We start from the raw sequence: 8,436 nt of genomic DNA, 5'->3' as shown, positions 1-8,436 counted from the left end.
TTTTCTCCAAACAGAATAACACATATTCTTTATCACATAGAAATGTTTTTCTTATCAAATAGTCTTCCAACTATAACATTTTGACATACTATTTTATCAAACAAAAATATGCATCTCTCATTTTTGCAAACTAAAGAATTTTAAAAAACAACAATATTTGCGAAGTAAAATTCATTCCACAGTATATGGTTTGCAGATCTTTTTCCAAAGATACACATGATAAAAAAAAATAAAAAATCAAAGATGATAACTCTTAGAAACTATTTTCCTCCTTAGATAATTTAATAAGAAGGTTACCTAGTAATCTTTAATCGGAATACCATAAAAAAATTTATGTTTCCATTCTCACTTCGACGTTGCTAAACAAAGCAACAAATTATGGAGAAGTAATGCATTTATCTTCTACTTCCATGATCAGATTCTCTCAATCAGTAGAATATAAAAATACTAACAGTATATTAATTTCCTTATTCTTGTTGTTCATCTTGTATTTCAAATATACTTAGAACAAAACTTTGAACATCTTTGTAAGACAACAAAGTTTAAGAATATTTTTACAACTAGAAAATTAAAACTAGTAGCGAAACTAGAATCAGAAACAGATTTGAAAAAAATATACGAAATATTTTTCTTAGAGAAGAATTGTTGTTAATATATGTCTAAAGAATGTTACTGATTCCAACAAACTTTGCAGAAACACGAAGTTACCAAGTTTAATGAATCAATGAAGAACAAAAGAATAGAAAAACTGAAATTAATTCACAAATCTAAAATTTGTAAAACACGTACCTGAATCTGGATAATTTTTAATAGGTTAAAGATCAAGTCCACTGGACTCACAGTGTCCCCTTAAGGAAATTATTCCCCTCTAGTATCCGAGGTTTAATTTGGAATATGACCACCTAGGGTAAAATGATCTCAATCACCAGAGTATAGATACCAAAAACTCCGGTGTCAGCGAACCACTCAACGGCAGTAAAGTACACTTAGAATACTAGATTTAGTAGTTGAAGAAGAAGTCCATGAATTCTATATTAAAATGAAAGGAAATCACTCAATTTATAGAAAACAAAGGGTAGTGCGAAAATGTTCTTATTGTGCCTTATCGGAAAAGTCACAAACCTTTGGAAAAGTCACAATCTTTCAGAAAGATCATCATCTTTTTATAAAAGTCACAACTTTCCATAAAAGTCATAACTTTTCATAAAAGTCGCAACTTTTCATAAAAGTCACAACTTTTCATAAAAGTCGCAATTTTTCATAAAAGTCACAACATTTCATAAAAGTCACAACTCTTCATAAAAGTTGCAACTCTTCATTTTCCATTTACACCTTATTAAAATCCAACAATTCTTGCCTATAAATTTGCCCTTGAGTGCGTGTGTGATGTTTTTTTTTTGTTAAAGTTGTTTCATAACACAAAGGCAAAAGTATTCATTACCCCCCTGAACTTGAAGTTTTTTATTCAGTGTACACTTAAACTTTATTTTGTTTCAATTACCCCCCTGAACTTGCTTATTCATCGAACACGTACACCTTTTCTGTCCACCTGGCATAGAAACTTAAATTAAACTCTACAAGGCGCGTGAAACAGCGATTTTTTGCCACATCATAAAGTTACAACGGTTATATACGTAAAAAATCTATTTTTTCTTTAATATTTGGCTTATTTTAAGAATTTTTCTCTCTCTATTCTCTAGCTATTTATTCTTCTTTATCCCTTCTCCCTTTTCAAATTTCAGATTTTTCTCATGGGCTTCGGGAATCCTCTTCTTGAAACACAATTCATCAAGTTCCAAATCAAAATTTTTCCTCTTATAGAAAAACTCTTTTGCATCTTCAACTATATGAGCTCCAGCATATCTATTAATCAAATACCATAAGTTTTTTCATTAACCAAATTTCCTCTCTTAGACATTTCGTCAAGCACTTGGTTGAGTTCATCAAACGTCTCATACAATCAAGAATACCGAGAATTTCATTGAAAGATTTTTTATTTGGTGAATACCTACATGAATTTTCACCTGCTAATATCCATTTGAAGAAGATAAAAGCTGGTTTTCAATCAGAACGGTGCCGTTTAAGCACGTTTAGAATAAAATCTTCAGATAATGTGAAATTGCAATTACTTAGAGATTGAAAAATGTCACTCACTAATTTATCTGCTTTATTCTTGAGAAAGGTCTGGACTTCCAACGTGCAGTTTTCTTCGTCGGATATTGTGTGCATTAGGAATGAAAGCGACTCATCATTTTGGGTTGAAAACTGTAGAAACGTTGAATTCTCCGGTAGAGTTCTTTAGTTGACATTCCGATGACCTTTCCGGTGGAACGCTGGAAAAGTAGATTTTATTGGAATGAAAGCAAGAGCAAACAAGAGCAAGTCATATAAGAGAAAGTTTGTTTTGTGAATTGTGAAGGTTGGTATTATCTAGGTGACAAAATATTTATCCAGGTGGCAAAATATTTAACTAGGTGGCAAAATATTTATCTAGGTGCCGTGCGCGTGTGGACACGATCGTAGTGAGTGGACAGAAAAGATGTACGTGTTCGATGAATAAGCAAGTTCAGGGGGTAAATGAAACAAAATAAAATTTAGGTGTTACACTGAATAAAAAGCTTCAAGTACAGAGGGTAATGAATACTTTTGCCTAACACAAAAACAATTAGTCCCCTTCATTTACTTTAACTTATTCACAGAACTGAAAATAAATTTTACTTTTATGCATTATTTTTATAATATTAAGAAAAAATAATTATTGTTTTTATCATCAATATTTATTACTCATTATTAAATTATTTTTCAAAATTTAATACTAACCATTAATTAATATTTAATACGAATATTATAGTATAATATCAATATCAACATAATTAATTAAGGATGGAAGGGTCAAATTAACTCACAAACATAAAGAATTTTTTTTACTTAATTTGCAACAATTTATTATAGATTGATTCCTCTTTGTCTTCATCAAAAGTTTATCAATTTGTTGACAAGACAAATTAGGGGTCATTTTATTTTTTTAAAAAATGATCAATAAAGAAATTTGTTTCTACTTGCATTTTACGTAAGAATCAGAGAATATGTTTATAAGAGACATCGTGAATTAGTAGTTAAATTTAGTAATTATAAAAAAATGAGGTGTGTCGTCTAGCTAATTATTAAATTAAGCATAAATTAACATAATTGTCAAATCAAAGTTGCTTTCTTAAACTTAGGTAGAGTATTAAAAAGTTAATTACTATGCAGTACTGAGGTATGATTAGATTCTCCAAAGATTTTATTTTGGATAAATAAATACTTGCCTTAATAATATATTATTAAACTTTTACTTGTATATATGCAAATGAAATTAAAACTATGTTATTTGGTGTACATTGAATGCAGTAGATAGACGAATACTCACTCATGTTTTAGATTCAAATTTGTTCTATTTATATGTGTATATGTGACATATTCACTATTTTTCTAAATCTACTTGTGTCTATTATAAGTATTTAATTAATAATTAATATAATTTGATTAATGATTGAGAAAAGGCCAACACATAAAATAAAAATGGTTTGTCTCGAGAGTTGTGATGGAATGGTAAGTCATCTTTATCATTAATTAGAGATTAATAACCATTAAAAAAATTAAAATTCATATTTTAGATTCGAATTACTACTATCATTTCATTCTATTCAATGAGCATTGACCAGACTAATTATTGTTAAACAATTCTATCAATTTTTTGCCAATGAGTTTCCAGCGTTCCCATTTTTTCACGCTTACAAGTTGACAATTTGCTCAGCTACGCGTTGACTTTTGATCTTTCTAGTGTATTAATTTATATAAATTATTATTTATGTTTTATTTAATAAGAGATATGATTTGGTAGTTTTTATTATAGATTTACTTATTTATCACTTTATTTTTTTTATTAGAGAATTTTATTTTTACACGTAAGAAATTTGAGAGTATTATTTTTTAAAATTAAATTTTTAGATATAAGGTTATTTATCTTATATTCAAGGTGTTGAACTTATACGCTTTGGCTTTTAAATCTCGATCGATAGCGATTATAAATACTTTTATAAATTTTGTTATTCTTAATTGTGTGTGTGTAATTAATCGTGACAAGTCAACTGATGATCTATAATGAAAGCATTCGTGGATAGAAGCTACTTTTTTACCGATGAAGTCATCCTCATCTTCATGTGTGTTAAAAAAGTCACTGCGTAAATGTAAACGTATCATTGATTTTGAATTTCATTAATCAAATGAATTGTGATAAGATTTCAAGTTTGATTCCGTAGAATTATAATTTTTAATTCATCTCGGACTATGAATAATTTGTTTTTAATCATCTTTTAAATGATATGATGATATATATTTTTTAAATAATATTAATATAAAAAGTTTAAATTCTTGATTTATTTTTTGGATAAATTACCTATATACATATCTTTTGTTTTATAATCTCCATTATTTCCTATCAGTTTTAAAATTTTCCAAAATCCCTTATTTTACTCTCAAACTCCAAACATTTGATACATAAATCCTAACTCCCAAAATTAATATTTATTCCTTCCTTATTTCAATCCACAAATCACTCTATATATCACACCAAAAATGAAATCAAAATTTCACAAAATAATTTTTTATTTCTCAACAATAGAATTTCATATTATAATAATAAAAAGTAAAAATAACATCAAAGTTGATAAAAATCAATCGTTATTTCTATAAAAAAAAAATCAGATTAAGAAAGTGAAAAAATAAGATAAAAGCCAAAAACTTATAAAAAAGCAAAAAAATTAAAATTGATTGAATCATAAAAAAATTATATGTTGAATCAAGATTTAGAAAAACTCTTTTACTTTTTGGTGATGAATTTTTAAAAAAGTAACAAATGATTGAGATTTAAGAATAACGTGGAGAAAGAAATAGAAAAAATGATAACAACAAAAATAAAAATCATTTAATAAAAAGAAAATCAATTGATTGATATACCTTATCAATCACAAATTACTATATTATGGAAGAATATTTGTTATTTAATTATATTAGAATTTCTTTTTATATTTGATTATTTTATTATTAAATAATATTTTTCTTATTTCATTCATATTGTTAGAAATCTTTTGTTATAAATAAAAAAATTAGAAAGTCGTATTTGATTTGCAATGTTTATACATGTTCGAATTTTAAATCTACATTGAAATACAAGTTCAAAAAAAGAGAAAGAAATAGTTGGATCAGTCATTACACGATTATCACTACCAAAGACACAACATATCTTATTTATTTTGATTCTTAAATTAGTCTTGTTAGTTTTATTATTGATTTGATACATCATTGCTACAATCGTTGTTTGTTCCACGAATCTGATACTTAATTTTCAATGTATCTCGTTTATTTTGACAAAAATACTATGTATCAAACTAAATATATTGATACATAAATACGTAAACATTGATAATCTTATTGTATTAAATACATAATCAACTACTAAATGATACCTTTATAGATACACTTTATTTCAGCTTATACACACTATTCTTTCACAACCTTATTGTATCAGATACATTATTATCAACAAAAAGAAGTTATAGAAAAAAGCATCTGATCAACTTGAAATCTTTCACATTTGCATATTTATCTTTCAAGGCAAACAATATACCTTTCTTCCAGAATCATAGACTGAATATAGATACGCTGATGATTCAAAAACCTGTTAACATCAAAGAAATTAGTGATACATTCCGTAAAATAGTCATTTCTATGCATTAATCACAAACAATCAAACCACTAAACTTATATACTTATATCAGGTACAAAATATAACTTTAATCTGATATATACCTCATTCTTGAACATTTTGATGCTTTCACAACAAAATATATGCATAATGTATCATCTATAAAGTATAGTATTCCACAAACAACAAGATATACAAATAGTAATGTATCATGTAAGATATTTGGTAATGAAACAATAATTTAAATTAATATTACATATATCACACAGTAACTTGTTGATTTTTAATTCCAAGATTACTTATTCAATGTACCTAATTAATAGGAGTATAGTACTTACCAATTTATACAAGAAACACAAATATTAATGTATCACGATTGAATGGTCATCTCAAAAATATAAATAAAAATCGAATTAACAACACAATATATGTAGTTTCATACCTCTGATTGTCAGATCTATTTTACTATGCAATTAAAACTCTAATCTATTTTATACATTGCAAATCGAGACTCATATTTTTTTCAGATTTTTGAATGTCAGATTTTTTCCCCCAGATTATTCATTGTCTTAGCAAAATCAAAATATTCATGATGTACCTTCTCATTGTTTTTGTGATTTTGAATCAAAATTGAAAGGATCTTCGACGAATTGGAAGAAGAAATTTAAAATCCCACTTATGTGTCATTCATAACTTACCTTGATTTTCCAGATTCTTGAACGTATTAATGATCATGTATGGGCTATTGTTTTCAACTTTTAAAATCTATTATGATTGGGGAAAGAATTGAAAGATGAAAATTTGAATTGTTTGAAACCGTATGAATTTGGCATAGAATTGAGAGAAAAAAATTTAAATTTTGAATTGAAGGCGGACAGATTTGGAAGAGAATTGGAGAAAAAAATTTAAATTTTGATTTGATTAAATCTGATAAGATTCTGAAGAGATTGAAATCAATTAAATTAGCGTGATTTGAGGAACTAACAATCAATTTTATATTCTCTTTTCTTTAAAAGTGTAACTGAATTTGTTTTAATGTATCATATTTAATGTATATAACTTATTTGCTATGTATTCGAATAACATTATTTTAAAGAGATTTTCGTAAATTTAAAAAGAGTAGGAATAGCATGTAATTTAAATCGCTATGGGATTTAGGTAAGTTAATTTTTTTCAGTCCAGAGAAAAACTTCTCCTCGGCCTTCGCTAACTACTACATTGTTCAATTCTTTTTCTCTTTTTAGGTTCTTCTTTTAATTTGTTATTTATTTCTTAATTAAAAAGAGTATAAAATAAATATTTGCAGGGACCAATATTTAAAATTCACACATCCAAAGTGAATACTTTCAGCATAATGGATAATCCAGGCTGAAATGATCACGTCTATAATTACAACACTAGACATATATACATGATAACAAGATTATATAAGGTAATTCAAAGACGAAAAATTCTTTTGGCTAGAATGATTATTTTTATCTATTTTTACATTTTTTTTATCCTTTTAATCTTAATATTTTTTAATTAAAATGAAAAGAAAGATTAATTTATTTTAAAATAAAAGAAAATATTACATTTTTTTAAGTTCTAGCCAAATTCTGGCTTTTAGTGTATTATTTTGACTATTCAAAACATCTTCTTATTACATCAATCACTTGCTGGCCTATCACACAACTTGCATCAAGTTAAAAATAATTTTATGAATTTAAATATCATTTTTTCTCAAGCTGCTAAATTTTGATGATGATTAAAGATTAAGTTAATTTATTGCTATATTTAGACGTATAATACTCAATTAAAACTTATTTAGAACTCATTGCATCAGCTATTTTTATTTTGTTTTACCTTTGATTATTTAACTTGCATATGGGAGATCTATTTGTGACTCCATTCGTAATCATATGTACAATTCAATCATTATATATTATTCTAACTCGATATCATGTATGATATCAGCCATTTCTACTTAATTATTATTTAAAGATAATTAATATGGAACAAATATCTACTTTTCTTAGTGAAATATTAGCATACATATTTAGATGTCACTTTTGTATGGCTTTTACTTTAATTATTTTAAAAAAAATTGAAAAATTAAATTGGTGCAACTAAACGTCATTTGCTTTGTTCAATTTGATGTTTAATGGGACAAGTACGTTTAGTTATTTGAGTAAAATATTGATAATTGAATAGTCACATAAAGTCAATATAGATATTTAAAGTGAATGTTCGTCAAAAAGCCCAAGAAAAAAAAAAGGTGTGTATATACATTTTTATAATGTACATTGCATGTTAATAAATAGTGTATATTTGTTGTATCTAATATTAATTTATATAATATGTATACACAATATATATACATTTTATCAGTATCCACTGCAACCATTGTAATATTCTTCACTTATATTTTACATAATATTTAGTGGAGAAAAATGATTTATACAAGGAATATTTTGGGGCAAAGTTGGAGAAAAAAATATCAAATGATTATTAAAAAATATAATAACTGCCCCCATGCAGGATCGAACTACAGACCTCCAGTTTACAAGACTGGCGCTCTACCACTGAGCTATAGGGGCAGGTGTTGTTCAATAAATACAATTAAGTTTAAATAAAACATTTCAATTAGTCTTGTAACTATATCTATTAAAAAATATGTGACTTGACCATCACTTTACAATATAAACATG

The 8,436-nt window shown here is 26.2% G+C and overlaps 1 non-coding gene across 1 annotated transcript; it reads right to left on the bottom strand.

Annotated features, from left to right (window-relative positions):
* Nucleotides 1–8,253: 8,253 nt before the first annotated feature.
* Nucleotides 8,254–8,325, bottom strand: TRNAT-UGU (transfer RNA threonine (anticodon UGU)). Its single transcript has one exon. It is a non-coding gene; the product is annotated as a tRNA-Thr (tRNA).
* Nucleotides 8,326–8,436: the final 111 nt, after the last annotated feature.

The sequence above is a fragment of the Solanum lycopersicum genome, chromosome 5 (genome assembly GCF_036512215.1).
Source record: "Solanum lycopersicum chromosome 5, SLM_r2.1".
Taxonomy (NCBI): domain Eukaryota; kingdom Viridiplantae; phylum Streptophyta; class Magnoliopsida; order Solanales; family Solanaceae; genus Solanum; species Solanum lycopersicum.
This window is presented reverse-complemented; position numbering and strand designations above follow the sequence as displayed.